This window comes from Barbus barbus, assembly GCF_936440315.1.
Source record: "Barbus barbus genome assembly, chromosome: 22".
Taxonomy (NCBI): domain Eukaryota; kingdom Metazoa; phylum Chordata; class Actinopteri; order Cypriniformes; family Cyprinidae; genus Barbus; species Barbus barbus.
The window spans coordinates 20290395-20315634 of NC_136750.1; the positions used below are offsets into that span (position 1 = coordinate 20290395).

General features: G+C 37.2%; 1 protein-coding gene across 2 annotated transcripts in view; it reads left to right on the forward strand.

Annotated features, from left to right (window-relative positions):
* The window catches only part of LOC306888081 (multiple epidermal growth factor-like domains protein 11), a 162307-nt gene that overhangs the window by 418 nt on the left and 136649 nt on the right, over positions 1-25240 (forward strand). For both annotated transcript variants that reach the window (XM_079446211.1, XM_079446212.1), the window contains exon 2: positions 24582-24714. The gene's annotated coding sequence lies outside the window, so the exon portion shown is untranslated. The remainder of the gene's footprint in view (positions 1-24581; positions 24715-25240) is intronic.

Sequence of the window (25240 nt, forward strand, 5' to 3'; positions counted from 1 at the left end):
ATTTTATTCGAGTACAATTTCAGTTGATAGTTAAACTGGCCAATAAAGGTAACTTAACTTACATATAGGACATATGGCTTCATTATTGATATTTAATAGCCTAGGCTACTCTTTTATACTCTGTACATACGACATTTATTACATCTGTTTTCATTCTGCAAGCTCGCTAATGAAAGTCAATAAAATGTTTTATTTGGAGAAAATTAAGTTATTTATTTATTTAATTGATAACTATTCTTTATCATGTGTCATTTTAGCTCAGTTTGGGCGAAAAGATCGATTGTGTGAGCTCAGTTTGTCCAACCGACATCGCTGCAGTCTATATTTATTTATAAGCGTGGTAGATTTTCTCCGATAGCCAAAGTTGATGTATCGTGTCATGTCTACAGTTCTCCGGTCATTCAATCCAGCTTTTTCTGGCTCTAGTTATTTTGTTGGCTCTAGTTACTGGTTCTAGTTATTTTAGCTAGGAAATGCTTTTATTATAAATACAACTAAATGCGTTGTCGTATATGTCATTAAAATCTAATTTGCTAACTTAATCTGTCCATATTTCATCTTGCTAACTGACTCTTTTACTGGCGTAATATTGTAATTTATAAGGGTGTAACTGTAACGCTCTCATTGTAAAACATTAACAGGTATTCATAAAACGAGGTTATGTATGCTAATGAAGACTTGACAAATACGTCAAGTATTTACTGAATAGGCAATTTACTGTGTGTTTTTTTTCTGCATATAAAGCATTTGAGACGAGACGACGCACCCGTCGCTCGGAATCGTCTTCTTTTCATTCATTACTTTTGATTTAAAGTTTTGGGGCCACTAGATGGCTCTGTTGAGCAATTCGACAGCCTTGTTGAGATGTTCAGAGCCCCTGTGCATTACCAAACAGATGCAGTCCTGTAAATATAGAAATATAGCAGGCTTAGATGATATAGTAGAGCCATTTTTTCCAGCAGCAATATCAGGGACAATATTCCTTCATACAGACAAGAACTGCTCCATATAAAATATAATTGGTTGGCCTTTCAGTGTTTATTATCATACATAAGACTGTCGCTATATGCTGTTTTGTGGGAGATCATTTGTTTCTGATTTGACATTTTTTATTTTGTAACTTTATTTTTAAAAATGTATGTCTGAGCTTTCCAGGTTGTGAGGCAGTTGCTTTCTCTGGCTCTTAAAAGTTAAATGTCTCGTAACATCAGCACTATTGACTTACTCATTGCTAACTAATGTCATATAGATGACTGGCCAATACCCTTTATGATGTAAAATAAGATGCATATTTCTGTTACTGACATGAAAGACAGATGTTAGTTTTTTTGTACTCGTCTTTGACGTGTGCATGACCTGCATTTAATTCAGAATGTGGAAAAACATAATGGGATTTGTTGCATGTGAAGCAAATGTGTGCACAGTTTTGTCTCACTCTCTTTTGTTTCTCAGTCTGTCTGGCATATCTGTGTTTGCCTGCGTGTTGGTTAGTCGACTTGCCTAGACTGCATTACAGCCATCTGTCAAAAAGTCATAAATGTACTTTGCCAATACAGTAATGCAGCTTTTGTTTCCAGTCTTGAGCTTTTAGCCTAATTAAACAGCAGTCTTGTTGAGAAGATATTCATTATTTGGCTGCTATTTATTCTGCCCAATTATTCCTTCAAGACAAACTATAAAAAGGCTTTGTTGTGTTTTGCCCCCCCCCCCCCCCCATGCATGAATATATATTAATATGTGCATACTGTAAAAATTACACATTCAATTTAAATGCAGCTCAGTCTTGAGTCAAGTTATTTCCGGAACTGCTAATAGGTTTAAAAGGTGCAAAACTTTGCTTCTCCCAATATAATATATAGTTATAATGTAAATACAGACAATACATTTGACCAGAGAATCATGAATAATATAATATCACAGCAACAATATCTAAATAAATGATGCACAAGATTTAGAGCAAATATGAAAATAATGATAATGTTTGATGATGTTGACTGCTTGTACCTATTACCACTAGTTCAATATGGCCTTGATGTGTTATGTTTTGAGTCCTGGGACGTTGTTGTCAAGCCTAACCTTCTGTGTGACTGAGTATGCATGTGTGTGAGTGAGACAGGAGGCTCAACAATGAGAGACTGAGCGCTTTGTGCAGCACCACTGGCCTGTGAGCTCTGATTCGTCCTGACAGCACTTAATGACAGGGAAGCAGGGGCATTTTTGGTTTAATTTTCTGAGCTGGTTTGCAAAGTGAAGCCTGAACCAAGGGCAAATCTTTTGGATATTTCCCTTGCTGTGCCATTGCCTGTAGAGTTTACAGTCTAGTAAACCCTTTCAGCTGGAAATCCTGATGTTTGCTTCAATCAGTAGTCTTAATTAGTGCTGATTAATGAAGAAACACTGGTCGTGCATTGTTAATAGTTGTTTGAATTCCCAAGGACAATGCGCTTTAACTTTATGCTTTGCCTGGCATTTTAAGTTCTGAATCAAATTTAAATTTATGATGTGCTTTTGCACATTTCTGAAATATTTAGGCCTGATGAATTTCAAATTGCAGATGAGATTCGTTTTAATTGGTTAGGTATTGGTGCTGGTGAATTGAAGCATATAGAGGTAGTTTCAAATTAAGATTTCATTAGTATTCCGTGGCTACACTGACTCAGATCAATGCAGAAAATGAGCTGCATCCTTTTGTTTTAGTATTTAGATTCGAAAGGCTTATTTATTTTTATTCAGTCTGGTTAAATGTAATCACAACAACATAAATTTAACATTAGTATCACAAGCTGTTAGCTCATTTTTATATTTTATGTTTGTTTCAGCCATTGCATGGAACTTGTTAGAGGATTTAGATGCTAATATAATCAAGGAGATTTAAGAATCATGGAATATCCATTTTGAGTTTTAAAGACGGATGCTTTATGTGTGTAAAGGTAATCATCAGTGTTTGGCAAATTGCTATAGAAACTGGATGAAATGTCCTTGTTTTGTTGTGAGCCTCATCAGAGTCTCTGCTTAGTTTCCATTTCCTTTATATGTCTACCGGTTTACTCTTTTTCATGTCGATTTTGTTCCTTAATTATTATGACTGACACAATATGGAGACGTGAATAGATGAAGTGGCTGTTGTATTATATGTATTATGCATTAGGATGCTATAGACATGCACTGATCATGGAAGACTTGAGATCAATTGTTTATGGCCCTGTGTTTGTTTGTGCATGACGTCATGACGTTGTATAAAATTGTTTCTAGCGTTTTGCTGCTCTTCAGATTTATACCTATCTGTACTATCATTACTAATGGGCTCACTTTACAAGAGCAATTTATGGAGCTACATAGGACTTTTCCCCAAGAAAATGTTTTACCTTTGCTGAAACAGGATTAATATCTGAATATGGCAAGCCTCATATAAAATTAATAGAAAATAAAACGGCTCATATAATATTTACTTTAATCATTTGAGGTTGTTGAACATAATCTGAAGGTTAAGCAACTCATTTTACTTATATTAGCATAAAATACTACGTTCAGGCCCTATTTGTGATAAATGCACAAGAACAAAAAACCGAGATGGTAAGAATATGTATGTAGGTTTATTATTAAACAGTCTGTCTTTGTAAACCATAAAATGATGGATGAAACAGCAGCCAATTATATATCAGAATCAATAATTTTCTAAATTGGAATGGGCATATAAAATTGGACTTGAGATGTTCCTCTGCTGGAGTTCACTTGATTATACATTTCTGGTAATGTTTTTTAAAAACATTTTTATTTGTTGGGGGGTTAGACAGGTCAGAATTCAGAGGAAATCAGTCATCTCTTTTATTCTATTTTAACATGGTATTCAGTATTTCATAATTTAGTATGATTTGTTGTATAGAGCAATTTATAGTCAAACCTTGTAATAGAGGACTGACAGTAGCCTATAACTATCTCACAATGCACATATTAACATGTCTTTTACAGTAACATTGGATAATATGCAGTGGCACTGAAGACAGTACTCAGTAGAGAAAACCTTCAATGGCATAGAAAGACCTGACCTTTATTCTGTAAATCAAGCTGATTTCTTAATGAGCTGCCCGATTGATGTTATTTTGTCCGAAGCGTATTGAACATTATACACTGAACAAATACCCTGGGGTCATAGTGGGAGCATTAAGAAATGTTAATGAAAAATATAAAGCCATTAGCCGAACCTTCTTGGGTCAGCTTTTGCTCAGTAATTGAAAAGCTTGATGTATGTTTCTTGTTTCCTCTGATAGCGTATACAGAAGATTTCAGATCAAGGACAGGCACAGTTTTTTTTTTTACATGATAAAAAATCTTTCCTCATCCTTATCTCGTGACCTTAGTCTAAATAAATGATCTAAATAATATTATCATATTTTCACTGTGGACTACAATGTTGCATGTCATCGCCTGTCTCAGTAATGCAAATTCTGTTCTTTCAATTAAGATCTTTGTGTACTTGGTCTCGGTCTCACATATGTTTTTCTCCACATTAACCCAAAGGTTAGTGTTTACGTTTCCACTGGGAGGAAAATTCCCAAATTTAATTTGAAAGAGGCATGCCAAACATGTCTTTAATTTAGGGGTCGACCGATATGTGTTTTTCAGGGCCGATGCGATACCGATTATTACAGACCAAGTAGACCGATAACCAATATATTGAACCGATATATATGTCTGGTGTAAAAATTAAAATGAATGTCAAAATTAAGAATAACAAGGGCTCTGACAAAAACGGCCTTCCCTAGTGTTGGTTGCACTTCTTACTCTTGTCTTCCCCCATGCATCCATGTACAATAAGGGTCATATATAAAGAGAGAGTTAAAAGTGGGGCCACTGTATGCTTCATGATTAAGTCTATGAATACTAAATACTACAGCTAAACAGCTTGGGGAAATGTAAGTATTTGGCTTCAATAATTTACATGTTAGAAATGTATGTGTAATAGCATAACCTCTCATAATTCTTCATTTAATTATTTTCGGTTGACTAAATCATAACCTACAAGAGGTGACTATTCAATTCATCATCTAATGCACATCAGTTGATTAATTTAAAAAGCACAATGTATATAATACGTGTAAATAATTTAATTGTCTTCATAGTTCCATTGTAGAAGAAGACCGCAACTATTTTAATGAAACTATAACACTAATAGCCTGTTATAGGCTCACTTGGTTCAATAGCCTATTGAAATGTCCCAATTTCCGTCATCCTAATCTTGGCCTATGTGACAGTAACTTAATCTTGGCCTATGTGACAGTAACTTAATCTTGGCCTATGTGACAGTATCTTAGTCTTGGCCTATGTGACAGTATCTTAGTCTTGGCCTATGTGACAGTAATTTCCATTAGTTTTCATTTACAGAGCAGTGCAAATGAAGGCATAAAACATTCATTTAATTTATATTTTAATCAAATGAGAGTTGAACTCTATTTTTTGGCAAACAAATGTGTTTACTATTAAAATTAAAACATGTAAGAAATAGCGTATTGTGTGATTGTTCTTTTAAACAAAAGTTGTAATAATTGTAGTAGCATTAGTAAATAAACCGAACTTTTATTTTGACGGGTTGCCATGAGGACCTCTTAAGTTTCTGTAGCCTATTTATGATATGACGATCGTTTTACTCAAACGAAACAGTCAAATGCTCATGCAGTAACTCTCAGAGCAGTTCTGGGGATGATGTTCATGTATTTATGTCCTCATTTAGTGACATGGCAGATGCGGAAAACACCGCGAGCGTCGCGCACTTCAGTGTGTGTGTGTGTGTGTGTGTCAAAACCGCGCGTCTGTGCCATTCACATATACAGAGACACGCCGAACATGCAGAATTCATATTTAAATAGTCTTTTTGCAGCTTAATGTTTACAGATAGTCCATATCATGAGTCGAATTAAGTGTACTGACCTACTTTTGATTAATTCATCCAAACTTTGACTAATTCCGTGACTCCGCGTTATACAGTAAATTCCATATGACTGGATTCCGCGATTCCCCCTGCGTTTCCCCCATCTCGGAAACCATAAATAGATAAAATTGAGGTTTTTACAACTTCAGTGTAGTGGATTGTAATTTATTGCAACTTGTGCAAGGTCTGCTGCTGCCTTCGAGAGATAACTGATGCGTGATGAAGCAGCACCAGTTAGCAAGCGCTTTCGGTGTGAGAGCGCCTTTAGTCTTCCACATTGATTGGTCGGACTCCTGACTCTCAACAAATCAGATGCGCGGTGGGCGGAGACTGCTCTAGGCCACAGAGTGGTGAGTTCCGATAGGCTGCATCAGAGCCAAATAGCACGTTTCAAAATTAAATAATTTTATCGGCACATCGGTTTTGAAAATGACCGATGCGATTATCATAAAAATGTGCCAATAATCGGCCAGGTCGATAATCGGTCGACCCCTACTTTAATTACAGAAAAGTATAGAGATGTAGTGCTTGTTAAGCTTTTATAAGGTGCTATATGAATGTACAAAAAAGTCCACAGAGGAATCATGCACAATAAGACCAAAAAAGCCTTTTTAGTAATGCCTGGAGCAGAGTGGAAGGTGTTGTAATTTTATGTTACAAAGCAAGGGGTTGCATGAAACACGGTGAAAACTTCTTTAGGAAACAGAACAGCTCGTATTTGCCGTGTTGACTGCTCATTTATAATCAAACAGTTCTTTTGTGCTGAATTTGTCCAACAGAACACTTGAAAGAGGAAGATTGTTTAGACAACTCTCAGGGGACTTTTTCTTTGCAAAGATATTAGTGTCAAATAAAGTCAGCCATTCGCAGTGAGACTATATGTTACATAGAAGTGCGGGATAGAAGGGCAAACTATCTTCTAAATTATCAAATACTTTATCATTTCTAAATAAATGTAACCAGGCAAGACATAAAAAAGATTTTGTTTTGAGGATTTGAAAACGTTCCAACCCTATGAGTCTAGAATCTTGTGAATGTAGGATTAGAATCTAAGATTTTACAAAATGTGGATACAAAATGCCAATCAAGCTGAAAGTCAGCAAAACTTTTTATTAAATAACAAATTAATTATTTTGTTCAACAAGGATGTATTAAAGCGACAACAAATAAATAAACAAAAATGCTGTTCTTTTGAATTTTGTATTCATCAAAGAATCCCCCAAAATTATCATGGTTTGCACAAAAATATTAAGCAGCATAACTATTTTTAACATTTACAGTAAGTTTCTTGAGCACCAAATCAGCATATTAGAATGATTTCTGAAGGATCATGTGACACTGAAGACTGGAGAAATTGCTGCTGAAAATTCAGCTTTGCCATCACAGGAATATTTCACAATATTTACAATATTTTTGATCAAATAAATGGATCCTTGGAAAAGATACTTTTCTCAAAAACTTAAAAATAAATCTAACCGACTGAATCTTTTGAACTGTAGTGTATGTATTTGGTTTTAACAGGCAGCCCTCCCTGAAAATTTCCAGTGCTTCTATGTCCAGCCAATCCCAGGTCCTCCACTGTCTAGAAGAAATGACAGTACTTAATATGATGAACCCTAAAGTTTTCATCAGCTAGTAAGGAGTGAAACAATCTTTCATATCTTACTGCGCTCTTCAGTACGGATGGCGAATGATAAGTCACACAATTGTAAGTTCAGAGGCAACAAGAATAGAATCAAATAAAGATCGGCTGTGAGCATCTTTAAGGAAAGCCAATTAACAAGCACTGATGTGAGCTTATAGCAAGGCTCAATAGAGCTCGTCTCGCAGATGCCAACTCCACACTTCTTAGCTGTGGCTCTGCCGGGTCCTGAATAATGCACTCATCAGGTCTTTTCCCGGCGGTTGTAATGACAAGCAGCTCTCCCTTGAGAATCCACTGACTTTTTACAAATACTGCTGATGGTCCTGCTTACATCTGCCACTTATCTCAATCAGAGCAGTATTACCATAAATACCAGCTCTCAGAGCCGCACAGCCTTCCTGACCCGATGTCGTCACACGCAGGATGATTCTTATGAGGGATCGTCGCGAGCGTGGAAACTGAAGCGGCTCTGTTTTGTAATTGAAGTGGGTAAGGGTCATCGTTTTTAATGCCGCATATAAATCTTTCCTTATATTGAAAGGTTACATTAATGCAAAACTGAGTAGCTCACAGAAACCAGGCCATCTGCTTGTTGGCTCCACTGGAGTTGTGGAGTTATAGCATCATTTTGGATCTGGATTGAGTTGGTTATTCATTAACATTACAGGCTTTCAGTTACGGCACGCATTATGAGCACTATAGCCCAAGGACTTCATCCAGCCTTTACAGTAAACCAAGAGTGCCTCTGAATTGTATATTATGGGATTCATAATTTACCATTGCAATCCCAGAGAGTGTGTCCCCCATTAACTTTATGCTTTTTTGCTTCAAGCTATTCCTGTCCCAGCACTCACAATAGAGAGACCTAAACAAGCTCAGTGTTCCATGGATCCGTCTTGTATTGTGAGACATCTTAATGGATGTACCATGGGTGATGCTGGGTCTGTTCCGCTCTGTACTTTGTGTTCTGCGCGTTCTAGTCGTTTTCCTCCATTGACTGTAGCACTCTTTTGAGAGGTTTGTATACAGCCGTTCTCACTGATGGGTAAGCCTCGTGACTGTGTCTGAACTTATCATAATGTTTTTTTTTTTTTTACCCAGTATGCTCTCTGCTCAAGTATGGACAGCGTGATTGGTAAATTACTATTCTTTGCACAGGCTCCGGGAGTCGTTAGAGTTGAACCTGCAGACGTTTCCATCACTCAGGAGAGAGGACATTAGCCATTCTGCATGAGCCGCTTCGCTCCACACCCTGCAGGAAACCTCTTTCTTTATTCTGCTAATATTTTCTCTGTGAAGTGGTAAAAGACTGCACATTGGCTGTTCATTTGACTGGAGTTCTCAAGCAGTGGGACCAGCGTTGAGTTTAATTTCCTTGTCTAAACCCTGCTGGGGCCCTGGGGCGGGATCACCTGGGTGGAAATTGCTTTTGGTGTTTCCTTCTGTCCTGTCCTACACCAGACAACTATGCTCAGGGACATCTCAATTGAACTTGTAACGTAGAACAGCTCAGTGTGTTTGATGACATCCAAAGGTCTGAGCAAAAAGGAAAACAGTTCTCCATTATCTCTAGAACTGGTGGTGCAACTCTCTTTCTTGAACTTTTAATGAAACACGAGCTTGTTACAAAAGACTGGTGCTAGCTTTTAATATTTCACATACATTATAATGAGCGTTCCATACACAACAAATGTGCATTTGCAGCCAATTACATCATCTTTAATGAAAATCTAACATTTGTACTTGCATAGCCAGGGAAGCACTCTGCATTCTTTTCACATGGAAAAAGTCTCTATGTAAAAGCCTGCACAGGACATTTATGGCTTTATATTTTGATATGCCAGAGGCAGTTGATTCTGAGAAATGACCTACTGTGACCTTTAATGGTATGTAGTGCTATGGGCATTTTCACAGCTTTGTTTTTCTTTCCTGCATTGCGATATGTGTATGTATGCGTGCAAGTTGACATATCCATTCCCATACCGATTTCCAGAACATATGACAGGGGCATACCACCTTAAAGGGATAGTCCACCCAGAAACAAACATTCTGTCATCATTTACTCACCTTTGTGTCATTCCAAACCCGTATAGCATTTCAACTGTTTCTGTCAATAAAATAAAAGTCATTGTGGTCCAAAACAACACTGAATTTCATTGTATGGAAAACAGAAGAAAGAAAGTTATACAGGTTTGGAATAACATGAGTGATGCTTTTTGAGTGAACTTTCCCTCAACTAGCAAAAAATTAGTGTGATCCAATTCTTTAAATGTGAGCTTTAAAGAAATGTCATTCTCTTAAGTTTTAAGAAACGTTTAGTTCAGAGCAGCATTATTATGCATGACTCCATGGAATCCAGATGCTTTTTTATTGCAGCTTTGTATTGTACTCAAATCCGCGTCTCCCGAGTCAGCGGTCATCAGAAGCACGGTGGGATATTAGATTAGCTTCAATCATGCTGAACAGTCCTGTTTGAATGTCATTTATTTTTTACTCTGTCTTTAACTCTAAACCCAGGGGTACTGTAGGATGTCCCTCCCTCCCCTTCACACCAGGGGTGTCATGGGCTGTGATGGATCTGTAGTGTTATTGGTGCGATGCACCATGTGCCACTATGTAAAGCTCCTTTGCTTATTCAGCAGCAGGGTCTTTAGCCTGCAATCAATGGCAGCTATAGGCAGGACTGTGAACATAGAGCTGTTAAAACCACACCTGGGACTTGGAAATGCAGAAGAGCTGCCCCATCAACAACACCTGCCAGTCATATGAATAATTCAGTGATCTCTGACCAGGCCACTTTTACTCCTATCAGTCTTGCTTATGAGAATGGAGGTGGTGATGAGAGCTACTACTTCTGGTAACCATGGACTGTCCCATCAGCTGTCTTTTTAGAGTTAGCAAAGGAGAACAGATTGAGTGAAAGAGTTACCGGGAAGTTATTTATAGAAAGTATGTGCATGTGAAAACTTTTTTTGGGACTCGTCTTCTAAGTGCCACCTCATGGGGTCCAGTGTTCATATATTAAGGTAGGATTTAATAATTAGCTTTTAAATATTTAACACTTCTGCTTTTGCTTCTACTGCCAATTACATCCAGACAAGACACATTTACCTTGATTTAATATTTGCACTTTACCTTGAAACATTCTTTGTGAGTTTGTGGCTTTAAACCTTTGAAATGTGATTTAATTCACATGAAGGCTCAGCGTGGCTTACCTTGGGCAGAGCAGATTTAATTATTAATTTTGAACAATTTTGTAAATTAATTTTGGAGAGGAATGTCAGAAAGTTCTGTCACGTTCATGTAATTAGTGGTGTTGGAATTCACACAGTTGGGCTTTAATTGGCAGTGATTGTGAGGAGCAGGGGCTGCATGGGTTGTTTAATTGGAGCCTGAGTGAGGGCAGTAATGGCTCATTTGTTTGCCTGTGTGTGGTGAGGGACCCCTCGTAATGACCTGTGCGGAGGAAGCCGTGGCATTGGAAGAGGTGCGCGATTAATCGCACTACCTCACTTTGCTCAAGATTGCAATAATGCTCATCAGATGATTCTTCTAAGATGTTCCTTTCTATAGACTACATTTGTTCCTAATGAATTCTCACATTTTCCATGTCACTCAGCCAAGTTCTGAGAAGCATTTGTGTTAATGCATTCTTGAATGTGCGTGTGTGTGTGTGTGGTGCACTCTCCTCCATCTACATGTTTTTGTATGACAGTCTAATATTGGCAGAGGTATCTTCATGTTTAGTGCTCAAGGACAGTGTTGGGGAACATCACATTAAAAAATGAACAAAATATTGTGTTATTCATAACTAATGTTGCTCATGTTGCATTGTTACTTTTAATATGAGGTACTTTTGTGGTACTTTTTTCTCATTGTCAAGTGACTGAGTCTTTTTTTTTTGGTAGATTTAAATAATACAAAAAATAATGGAGTGCATTTTACAAGAAAATACTTGTAAATATAGTGAAAATTGTTTTGATACCATTTTTTTTCAGTGTAGAGTACAGTTGCTATGCTTGATTTGCAAGTGTTTTTTTATATTGGTAATAATAATAAGTGAATTTATTGCTATGGACAAGTATCACTACGTCATAGTTTAAATACAGTAATTTATAAAATATTATTTAGAGTACTTGGAACATTATCATGTTGTCTTTATTACATAAAATTTCTTATCTTACACTGTATAAATCAGTGTGAGTTAAATATTTCATACAAATCAGCATATTTTTCTACCCATTGTAAATGATGTTAGATTATATAATGCTCCTTAAAATACATAAAAAACAGATTTGTTTTCTATATTAAAAAAAGAAATTCTGTCAAAAGAATAAAATAATTGCAATAAATGTCATGATTTCTGATCAATCTTATACCTGAATTATATATATAAGAGTTTGGTTCCAAAATGCGCTAAACGCCATTTTTTTTTTTTTGATGAGTTTCCACCAAAATCAGTATTGTATATGGTCGGTATTGAAAAGTCTATTTTAAATTTTATGCAAAATGCGATATTTGTAATGTTATTCTGTCATGTTTTCTTCCTTTTTTCCAAACCGCGACAAACGCCAGTCTCCTTTCTCTGCAGAATGCAATAAATCCGCTCAACCAATCACAGCGCACCATTCCACGCACCGTAAACAGTACCGTTAATGGCGGCGCTTTGAATCCTAGTTTTCCTCATCTACTTTGTACTTTGTGATCAACGAACGCAGATGAATCGCATTCGATTATGAACACGATATTGTGTAGCTTGTCAGTGTAAGTGTTTTTTATTAATGCCATTAATGTTTTTGTTATATAGCCTACAGTGTATAGCACTAGTCAACTAAATGAATTTAACATGGCAAAGACTGATTGAAGGTATTTTAGTCCAGTGCCTGTATATAAGATTAGTATTGACCAAGTTCAGAGGCTGTCATATGTGGATCAACTTAATTTGTTGTGTATTTTCAATATTAAAATGGATAACTTTTATATTGATTCAATGGATTTAGTGCATTCAGAAGAAGAAGAAAACAAAAATATGTCATGATTTTATGGCATTTTGGGGGGAAAAGATGAATTTTTATAATTAATCTTTGAAAATCTAAATCTGAATTTGAATTTTTAATGTTATTATAACCTAAATATGCTATGTGAAAGTTTGAGACAGAAAATAGTGGTTTTCATCTTGCCACTTTCTTGGTAATGAAAACACATTTTTACTCAAATTAATCAAAATGGATTTATAGCGTTTTGGAACCAAACTCTTCATATGTATATGTATATATGTGTGTGTGTGTATATATATATATATATATATATATATATATATATATGTGTGTGTGTATATAATACTTTACTAAAATTTGTTTTCTTATAATTCTTGTGCACAACCAACAGAAAACAATTTACTTGATTGTTGTAACATTTTTAGTTATAAACAAATGTTGCTGTTACTTTATTATGATTTCATAATTATAAGTAATAATTTTGAATTATTAAACTATTTCTGAATGAACTGAAAGTTACACTCACTAGTAAGCATATATGTACAGTACTCCATCATATCCATCATGGAGTAACTTTATCTGTTACTTGTAAAACGTTACCCCACCCCCCAATGCTCCTCAAGGACTTAAGGAGGACTTTGCGATGAATTGAGCATGTATATTTAATAGTGTGGGTACAGTAGATGGAGTGAATATGTCACCTCTCTAAGGCCAGGGCACATCAACCTTATTCTTAGTCTTTTAAGTACCCCAATCATACTGCCATATTTCACGCACTCATGTCACGATCATAGGTTTTTACTTCCCTGTCGATGGTGCAGCAGCAACAGTGCAGCTTAATAAACCATTAGCTCACAGCTTTGACCTTGACAAAGTCAAAGTTTAGGGGGGAAGCAATGTAGCGAGCTATTTTTACACAGTGGATTGTTTCGTCGAATTCATGATATGTCCAGAAATCGTAGTGCTTACGTCAAATTTTGAAGTTCGGCCTCCACGCTGAGGGACACCATAGATCGCTGCCCTCGTTTGTTATTTCTACTGGACATTTAGATTTAGACCCGAATGAATTTATCTGTCCTGCAAGGACTAAGCGAAGATGGACAGCTTCACTTAAATCAAGTTTGAAGCAAATGTGCCAAGGCTGATCTGGGTGTGTATTTCGTCTTCAAAGTGCATTAATAATGATTCGCCAAATGTAGGAGAGAGTCACCCGTAGCATGGTTTCTTGTCGGCTTCACACGCCAAGACATTTGGGACGGGCTCCCGATCCATGGCGAGCCTTGCGCGTCCTTGGACGCTGACACCAAATAAATGAAGACGCAGAATGGATTTGGATGTTCAGAGTTGGAAGGGCGACGGCTGAGGTGTGAAACCACTGAGCTGTAAAATTGCCCTGGCAGCCATGCTGTTGTTTCAGCATTTCATGGCGAGCCGCTCCGCCTGCTTCCCTACCTCTCCGTATCTTTCCTTTTCACCTTTTTCTCTCCACCCATCTCTATACCTTGCCCTACTGCGCTCGTGCTGACTGAAGCCCTGGCCTGAGAATCTGCCGGAACTATAAAGCAATAACCGATCGCCTTGTTTTTTTTATGCACCGCTACAAGGCACTATAACCAGACTCTAAGAGCTTTAATATTCCACTATCATTTCTGTCTCAAGGCTACCACCTGAAAGTGTGAAGGTGTTTCATACACAAACATAGCGCCGCCTCCTTTGCTGACACGCTGCTAATTTGTTCTAATTTGCTAGATGACATGTACCAGATGCATATGATCCTATTATTATGTGAGAAGTCACAGTGGAAGTAATTGACTGGGCTGTGACGAGCTTGTTTGGAACCTGCTGGGGGTTGGTGAGGAGACAAGGGACCCCTGACTGGGGCAGCGGGATGCCGTGTCAAGGCTTGAGTGGGTGTGAAGCTTGTGACAGTATGAAGACTGGTCAATAACTTATGTGTTATCCATTTTCACAGAATTATCAAACAAACAAATGCATTTGATTGCACAGAGGCTGTAATACGACCTTATTGACTTTTTATTCTGCTTAATTGATTAAGCAATTTTCTGTTTCTTTCAGGCTCATGTAGACATTATGAATCATAACTGTGGAGCAGCACTGAGTTCATGAAGAAGGGTCTCAGTCACTTGCTCAAAATAAATCCAATTAAGACGGTAAGACTTTGTGTGTTTGACACAAGATACTGAAAGATACAAGCCATACTGGAATAGCAAATGAGCACAAGGTACATTAATGGGCAGAATGCTGTAAAATATATCCCTCATTAGTGTTGATCTTGTCTTTTTTGCCTTCAACTTCTTGGTTTCTTCATTAATACTTCAGTAATGATTGTAATCATTGCTTTCTTTGTATTTATGCTCCAGAAAGTCGTGGATCTGTTGGTACAGTATATTCTTAGCAGCCTTTCATTATAATGCTGTCACTGTTGTCTATTAAAAAGATATGAAAGGTCAAGTTCAAAGTGAAAACTAATTAAAAGTAAAAAGTAAGATGTGAATTTAAAGCTGCATTCCGTAACTTTTTTTGGTTAAAAATGATCCGAAATCAATATTTGAGAAAGTACATAACCAGCCATTGTTCAAAACTATCACCTTACTTTAGCCAGATTCACAACGTTTATCTTATAATAATATTTTCTAATTTGAGTGGTATGGGTAGGTTTCCGCGGGAAATTCGAGCATGGCACTGTGTCATTACGTCACGTCTGTAAAGATTTGTATTTTAAAGAAAACCAGTTGGATTAAAAGTATTTCTTAATATGAAATTTGAATGGTATGACAATTAGATATTAGACTGTACAGAAATTGAAAGCTACATGCTAATACACACTATACTCATTGTCACGCAATGCTGATGTTGTTAACATTAATAATTTGAGAACAAAGTATAACAATGATAATACTTTGCACAGTTAGATGTGATATGAGCTAACTGATCTTTAGATTAAATCACCATTGGTAGCGCAATTTCTTGTAATGCTTTTTTCCTCAGTTGGGCAGAACAAAGGTGGCAGACTTGTTACTTACTTGTTCAGATGGCAATATATGGTGAAAATTCTTATTTGGATCATATATTCCAAGACATAGGCTAGAATCTGTGATTGCGAAGTACAGTAAATATCCACACCGGTGCAGTGACTGAAAGCTACGCATTCACCTCAAAACATTAGATTCATCCACGCTGAAGCCGCACCGGAACACCGACTCACAACCCCATGCACAGAAGATAATTTCGCAAGAAACTGCAATTCCAGGTTTTCAAACAGAGATGGCGACAAAGAGGCAAAAGTTACGGACTGCAGCTTTAAGAATCACAAAATTATAATATATGCTGTAATATAGGCTAACATAGAAATTGCTTTTGAGATTTGCTACAGATAGCATTTAACAGCATTATAAAAGAGATACAGGGCTCCAAACTGCGACCAAAAATATTAATTTGCGAGTGAAGTTTTTGCTGAGGTCGCCACTGGCGACTATATATAATTTGCATGAAAGGACTTTTTTCCCGATTGTTTTGCGCTCACATCTTTTGTTATGTTCACGTATTAAACTTACATAAGACGATGCGCATCAAAGTTTTACTGGAAAAGAGTTTCAAACAGTCCTCGTCTCTGCTGCACACAGTCTGCTGAACGCAGTGAGAGAGACCTGAAAGGGCCTGTTTACACCTGGTCACTTCATGCATTTTCTCTGATCGGATATCTATATGATTTGTTAAAACGTTTCCCCATTTACACTTGGCTACATAAATGTGTCTTCGCAAAACGGATATAAATCCGTTCTTCAATTCCCGCTTCATATGCAAATATAACGGAGTTCACGTCAATGAAAGCAATGGATAATTTTATTAATTATCAGCTAATTTCAATATCAGAGACCGCAACAAGAGAGCGCGCAGCATCAGCACTGGAAAGATAGGCTAGTCTCGCTACTTTTAATGAAGAAGATTGTGTGTTGAGCGTCTGCGACTTACTTTCAGGTTCATTCAGTTTGCGCGTCGCTTGCTGAAGAAATACTCCGCTACTCATCCGCGGTGATGCTTGTTGCATTGCGCTGTCATATCTGACTATAACATGCCATATAGCCTATAAAACGCTTTCACACGTCTCTTATTTTAATATTATGGGAGGAGTAAAATTACCATATGTGGTTTCAACAACCAGATGCATTTACACTTGTCCGGTTTCGCCCAGACCACCTCCTGAAGTGGTTCGAGCGAATGGATTTATATCCGTCTCGAATGCGTTTCGGACGGCATTTACACCTGGTCTTTTCAGGATCAGATAGCTATCCGATCAGGAAAAAATGCATGAAGTGACCATGTGTAAACAGCCCCGAAGTGCAAGTGCAGAAAAGTCGTGTCTATTTCGTGCACAACTTGAACAAACTTCAACAGGTAAAGCTGTCAGCTCTGTGGATACTGGCAATATCGTCAACAATTCTCATTTATAATCATTACTAATATGGCTTCTTCTTATCGAGATCTTAGTCTATATGCTGTGTTCTGTTAATGCATGGACTTCCTGTTATTTGAAGCGCACTTGCCATCCAGTAATCGCAAAAACCTTTGTGCTGTCTTACTTTTTAATAAACAAAGTATTTGCTTTAAAATGCTACGAAATTCAAATTATGCGGTTTGGGTGCTCTTTAATGCGGACCACAAGCGCACACTTTCGGTAATATAAACACCAGTACCTCGCGTCCACACGGTCCGTGTATGCGTCCGGGTCGCGCGAGCAGAGAGTATCGCACTTAATGCTCAGGCGCGATCTCTTTAACACCTCAGTTAAAGCAGCAAGTGAACCCATTATATATTTCGATTTACTACTATAGTATGAAATGAACATGATCAAAAGGTAGGCAATAAGAAAGCCTATAGTACAACTTACTGAAATGTTTCATGTAAAAGCTCATTCAGTGTTTCAAACTGAGGAAATGTATAAAGCTTGTAAACATTGCATTGTAATACATTTACCTCAGAATAACCACTCAGTGTCCATAAACTCATCAGTCAGCTAGAAAAATAACTATAAAGAGGAGCGTTTTGCTATATTCATGCGCTGTTGCATATTAATATTTTTATTTATTCTGTTACATGATTCAACTCATCCTATAAAATTGCATTTTACTAATGAAGGAAAACAGACTGAATGTGTGAAAGACGTGACAACATTTATAGGATGCACTGCACTCAGTTGCCAAGTGATGCTTATGGTCCATGATATTGGTACAGATTCTGTGTAACAAACAATTCTTTGTGACTGTATATTTCAAGTTGTAAAAGACATTTAATTCACACTTTAAGTGAACCTTAGTCCCCTGGTCGACCTGATCATCTACAAGATGGATTAAAATGCTGATAAAGCCTAGAAAAGATAAGACATAAACACATGACAAAATGATTGAAATGTTAAAATGAAATAAATCATTTTATATAAAATAAAATGATAATAATAAAATAAACCACTTTTATTCTGTGGCACCTAAAAAAATAATTTGGCGCCTAAGTTTTTCTTTTATAGGAGCCAATGGCTCCTTACTCAATTTTTTTGTCTGGAGCCCTGTAAAAGTGGGTTCAAGCGCCAGCAGAAGGCAGTGTAATGAAGTGGTCTTTAAGAGAAGCAGTATATCAGCGGAAGTTTAAAATCAGCTCGTAAGTGTATTTACTTGTCTCAGTGTTTAGCGCATTTGCCGTTGCTAGGAAACGCGTATTTTGTTTACTGGGATGAGAGTTGCTGAAATCGCGTTTGGTCTCGTACTGTATCGTGTATCTTGTCAGTGTGTGCACTTGCTTGGCCATTTGTAGTTGATAAACAGGAAAGTGGGTCCAGCTGAATTGAAGTGATGATTTGTTGGATTGGTATAATAAAGGTTATTATACCGCGGCAGCGGTCGCGGCAGTTGTCGTGTGAAGCCCTCTTAGTGTGAAGACCAAAGAGTGTAAAGACCATCGACTCTACCGTGCGACTCCACCGGGCAGGGACACTGGCAAGGGATAGTAGTATCGCTTTTTATTTAATTTTTTCATTGATATGTTTATTATTGAAATGTTGTTATATGCATGTGTCAATTTTATTTAATTTCTTTATTTTCTTAAATATGTGGGTAGATAGTATTTATAGAGTTGTAACTTTTTAGTTTTAGTTACTTTTTCTTATTTGTAAGTCGCTTTGGACAAAAGCGTCTGCTAAATGACAAAAGTAAGTAAGTAAGTAAGTAAGTAAAAGAGATAGTTCACACATACATGAATATTTTGTCATTATTTATTCACATTCATGTCGTTCCAAACCTATATGACTATTATTATAATTATTCTGTAGGACATAAAAGAAGATATTTAGAGAAATGTTTTTGTTTTTGTTTGTCTGCACAATGGAAATCAATAGGAACCAAAACTGTTAAGTTACCAACATTGTACAAAATATCTTCTTTTGTTGTACAGATTTGGATGAGTAAGTGAAGATAGAATTGTTATTTTTGTGTGAATTAACCTTTTAAATTAGTAATGTTTATTTGCCTCAATATTTTAAATGATTGATTATTAATTTTAAATTGATCCATGTAAAAATTGAGAAAATGAGTGTGCACAATTAAATATCCAATAACAGCTTATGTATATCCAATGTAAATAGAGTCCAAAACCTTTGTGATGTTTACTTTTTTGGGCGCTGACATAATTGATGTATATGTATACATGAATTCAGAGACCCTCCAACCACAAGTGGTCACTGAAGATGCTTTTTCGATGCACTGGATAGATGTTAATATGAGAGCTAAACATGGCTTAAATTATATTTAGTCTCCTGTAAGTCTGCGGCATCCAATGTGCTGCAACCAGGTGTCCTGAGTTAGATGGCTGGAGGTCTTTGATAGCCTATGCAGGAGTAGAGCACACAGCATGACACGAGAGATAAAGTTTGCATTGTTCTTTGCATGAACAGGTGAAATAAGATCAGTGCGAAAGACCTGTCCCCTCAAACTAAGTTCTGTCTTGGGGTGTAGACTGCGGATAAGGAAAGGTTATAGTGATGAATGATGGAGTTGAGATTAGCAGGCTGTAACCGGGCTCAGTGGTGGTGCGAGATGCCACATTGTTTGATTTATGAGGGTCATGATGATCAGTGGTTGCCACCTGAATAATCCATGTCCCCAGAATTAAGTGACCTAGAGCATTCGCTAAATTTCCCCACTGTGTTTTTCAGTTCCACGCTTTCTTATCCACACTTACTTCATTCAGGACGGAGTGCTGCTGATCAAGAGATTGGTTTATCTGTTGACTCTGTTTGTTTGCCCTTTGCAAAATATATATATATTTTTTGTATAATAGCATTTGGCAGAGTTTGTAACAAGATTGATAGTGATTGAAAGTTTTAAGGCGGAAAATCAGGACAGATTAGTACCTGTTGAACTAATCTATGTAGAGAGCCATTGCTTAGAGGTAAAGGAAGCATGAGCACTTAGGTCCAAACACACACACTGATCATTCGGATAGAGAAAGGAATTACTTGGCTGCTGCAATTTAACAGACCATGGCACTCTTAATGGTCCATGCTTCCAAATGAGACAAGACAAGGCTATCTTAACAGTTAGATCCTTCAGGTCAGTCACATGTTTCATGTGATAAAGTCCTTTCATGTGATAAAGATAAATGACCTTTTGGTTGAAAACAGCTTTAGTAATAATAATCAGAGAGAGTACCTTATTATTTTTGCTTGAGTTACCACTAGTTACAGCCATATGATTATTTTCTCATCTTATTGTGAATCCACACAGTAGATATGTTTACAGGGCTGAGCTAGAATAAAAAGCTTCATATAAGAACCTCAGATATTATGTTTTCCATTTGCTTATCAAATAATCCTTTAAATAAATTATGAATTAACATGTGAAACTTTGAATCTGACTATTTCATACAAATGGATTAAAAGATGGCTTCTCAAGTAATTGTGGTTTAGTTTAAGCAAGACAGAATTTCAGGAAGCTACTTCTAAATCCCACATTTGTTAAGTAAAGTTAGAAAAATGAGGAGAAAGCTTTCTTGGCATAATTTAAGGCAAACCAGCCAATTGTGTGCCGGGGTGCCATGCTGAGTTGCCAAAATTCTTTAATCAGCTGATGTTGTTGACAGGTCTCACAGGCTTCACAGTGCTATGGTAACATTGACATTAAATATGGCTCTTCATATGTGCAGAAAATTTTATGTGTATGATGCAAATGTATGTAAACATTTTCAGTGGGTCTGCAGGCAGATATAAACAGGACCTTTAGAATCTGAAATCACATTGAATTTAATCTGGATTTACAAAATGTAAACAAAGTCAGGGATATGAAAACAAAGTATAAGTTGTATTGTTAAAAAGACTGAAGTTCAGTAAGATTTCGTTTATTTTTTTTGAATAAATTAATGCTTCTGTTTGGTTAGGACATTAAAATGCTATAATAACAGTTTTTTAACATTTCTATTCTTGAGAATCCTGAAAGAAATTTTTTTTTCCACAAAAACCAAAAGCAGTACAATTGTTTTCAACACTGATAATAATAAGACCTATTTCTTGAGCTTCAAATCAGCATATTAGAATGGTCACTATGTGGAAGACAGCTGTGAAGGTACTTGTGGAGGGACAGTGGGGTGTTACAACTCAAGTGTTACAGTGACAACAAACAAAACCTGAGGAAAAACTATGTAAGAAAAACTTAGCACTCTCCCCCCTCATCCTCTCCTTTATCCTACTTATCATCTGCGCACAGAATAACTAGCTTTTGCGACACATCACCTTATAAATGAACGCGTAAGTGCTAACTTCAGTGGCCTCCATGTTTACTTGCATGACAGCATGCTATGTGCCATCTTTGTTATTGTTCTTTTGCACAAGCGGCGCAGTTGAAGACTGTGACAGGTTCATACAAATCTGAAATTGGACACGTTTAAAAAAAACATAAATAAAGTGAACAGCCAAACACTAAATCGAATCTGAGCAATAAATCAGAATTGATCACGAGGCTTGCAGCGTAAACGTAGCTGTAACTGGTGCATGTAGTGTTAACAAATCTAATCTAGTTTTGTAGATGAAGACAGAAATCATGTGACGGATGGAACCGTATAGTACAGTAGAACACTGTGCTTTACTGTGTATGAAATCAGTCACTACTGAAATTCTAAGTATCATGTCAGCAGTTCTAATCTGCGTCTTCGCTCCAACGTCAGCAACCTCTTCAGTTTCTAAATTATTATATGTAAATGGTCAGTAGCTTCTCCTAAATGAGGACAGAAATAAATAACCATTGCATGGTGACATGCTGACATAAACTTAAGATGCGGTCATGACTCCTGTCTGAGTGGATGGGTTGATTTTACTTTATTGTTAAGAGAGCTGCCAGCAGACCCATAACATCACTCACAGAGGGGCTCAGATGCAGGGGGATCAGGGAATTGGTCGGTTAATTGCATTGAGCTCTAATACGTGCATGTCCTGAATCATGTCAATGTCTCCTTTGGTTGACAAGATGGGAATACAGAGTTGGTTTGAGTATTTTAAAGGACCCTTTTTCTCTCAAGAGTCTGGACACAGAGTAGTATCACCTGGTGATCTTTTTATTATTTACATACCTCAAAGGCTATGAAGACTACTGCATTGTTGTATTCCAAAGCCAAAAATAAGTACAGCAGGATAAAAGAATCCAAAAGGGAGTTTTAGTTTTATGAAAAGGATCTTTAGTGTGTGAAATGGAGACAATGAAACATGTTGTTCCTATTGTGATGCCAGGCAGGCAGAGGAGACAACAAATACACATTGTGGCCCACCATATTGATCTGAGTTTAGGTTATTGTTCTATGTGCACAGACTCATTAATGAGAAGTAAAATGGTATGGCTTCATATTTCAGTATCATGGTCTCGGGTGAAATACTTTTAGTTACCCATTTGTTTCATGGTTGTCATGTAATACTACAACCATTGAAATACATGGCAGCAGAACAGAGCCTAATGCATTTTGTCATTTCAATAGCAGTAAGCTGTTTGTCTGAGAGGTTTTATTCAAAGATTAATCTTGAAGTGTGATGGAGGTGTAGTGTTTTAAACAAATACAACCTCTCTAATAGTAGAGATGCTTGATATTAAAATTTCAGTACCTTTCAGCCGATTAATTATTGTCATGTTATGCTTGATTATGATAAATTGCGGATATTAAAATTCGAAATTGTTCTGTCTAAATAATAAATAAAATACTGAAAACTAAAATGAGTTAATTTAAATGCTACAAGGCACCAGGACATCAAAATCAAATGCTGGCTGATACCGATAAATTAAAAACTATATCATAATAATGGCATATAACCTACAATACCATTTTAAAATATGGGGTCAGTGCAATTTCTTTTAAAGAAATTAATACTTTTATTTAGCAAGGATGCATTAAATTTATCAAAAGTGACAGTAAAGATATCTAATAGGTGTTCCAAAAAAAATAATTTTTAACTTCCAAAAATTCTGTACAAAAATGTATCATGATTTTCCCAAAAATATTGAGCAGCAAAACTGTTTTGAACATTGATAATAATAGGAAATGTTTCTTGAGTATCCAATCAGTATATTAGAATGATTTCTGAGGGATCTTGTGACACTGAGGACTGGAGTAAAGGCTGCTGAAAATTCAGCTTTGCAGTCACAAGAAATAAATAACATTTTAAAATATATTAAAATAGAATAATTGTAACTGTATTTTGTTAAAATACAGCTTCGGTGAGCATAAAATACTTTCCAAATAATTTATCCATTCAACACTGTGATGCTGAAAATGTAAATCGATATATGTGAGTGGCCTTGTGATAGCAAGATACAGTCATACTACAGTGTTCAGTTTTATTATTTACAGAGTTCGGAAATTCCACTTTCGGTTCAATCTAACGCTCACCTTTCATTCAGTTAGCTTTCAATTACACACTTCATTATGTTCTGTAATGAGTCCAGTGATGTGACTATACATTCCACCCTGAGGGCCTCATTGGGGTAATATATGCAATCCCATTTTGCACCCTTAGACTTGTTGCCACTAATAAACAGAAGAATTCAGAGCATCATTTGTTCGTAGAATTTCCCCTCGGGATTCTAAAGAATACTTCTTATGTAAATCCAACAGAACATGGGACGTGGATTATTGCACCTTCGTCACATCTTAGTATCTTCAAACTATGTGTGTCTCAGTGATGCTCCACGGACTACTTAGACAGACAAACAAGACCCAGTAGCTTTTAGAGGCTGACTGCTGAACTTTTCAGCTTGTAGACAGAACAGCAGTGGAAGAGGTCACTTCCAGACAGCCTGTCCCCTCCAGTGTGCTTCCAGCTCGTCTTCCTGCTCTTGTTCCACTCCGTGTCCTCGCCTGCGGCTTTCTGCCCGGCCTCTTCTGAATCTGAAGGAGAAGGAGACTAAATAATGAATCTCGATGACAGCGAGGAAACTGAATCTTTTGTTTGCACCCGCAGTGTTATTTTTCTCATCTTTTTCTGAACCCCACGTAGATGACCCAAGGCCCGACGCAGGCATAATGAAGATCCGCGTAATGAGGCTGAGGAATACGAGGCTCCTAGTTAGACCCAAGCTGTCGGCACGGCGGTACTTGTCATTGTGTCGTTAATGGCCATGAATAGCTTGTTCTCTTTTGCTATTGTTGAGAATGCTCTTGTGGCGCTGAGAGGCTTTGACTCTCCATGCTCTTAAGGTAATGTAAGCTCTCACCCTTGTGTGTTAGCAGGAGGCGAATGAGCCCGATGTTGCATCCTCTCCAAACTGGAAGTGTGGTTTAGATTTAATATCGGGGATTTAGCAGTTGTTGCATTGGGGAGCTCCTAATGCTCGAGTCCCTTTCCTGAGTTTCCCTTTTCCTCAATCTTTTCATTCTCTTTTGTCATTTAGACCTTTTCTCTGCTCTCTTGTGCTCTCTTGTTCTGAAGTTGAACACTAACTGTTTCTTCTCTCTCTTTCTCAATATCCAGGTGCCCTCTCTTTGCTTTGAGCCTGATTATCGGTCTGTCTGGTCTCCAGCTCTTCTGTGTCTGGTTGTCTGGTTCGGGCAAGCAGTGATCTTCCACAGCAGACATCTCCAGGGATTGTAGCCCGTGGTCTGAGGTGAGTCCGACTGGGATCCATCGCCTTTGCTCCTGTCTCTCTTCGTTCGCGATCACCATTATGCTGGTCGGATCCACGCAGCTTTAATTCTTAGAAATCAGTGTTCATTAGAGTCACCTGCACTTCAAGAGGAAGCACAGAATAATTTGATGTCAGATGCCTCATTATGGTACTCCTACTTAACCTGTTAACCCGCATCGGCCCGCGGGCGGGCCGGAAGGGCGTGGTCGGGCGTGGTCGGACTTTTTATTACCTTTGTTTTAGAACAATATTCAATCAATTATCATTAACTATATATCATTTGAAAGCTAAAACACTCAAGATTAACGATGTGAGCTTGTTTTTGAAATCAATACACCAGAGAGGAAAGGGTTAACAGAAATGCTGAAAGACCGGCCATTTAAAATGAACAAAGCGAACCGCAGTACTCACGTTTGATCGCCAATAGCGCTGGTCAGCTCAGACTATTCCAAGACACACCAGCATACATTTCAAGAGAAGGGTCCACTCTTCAAAATGCATCCAC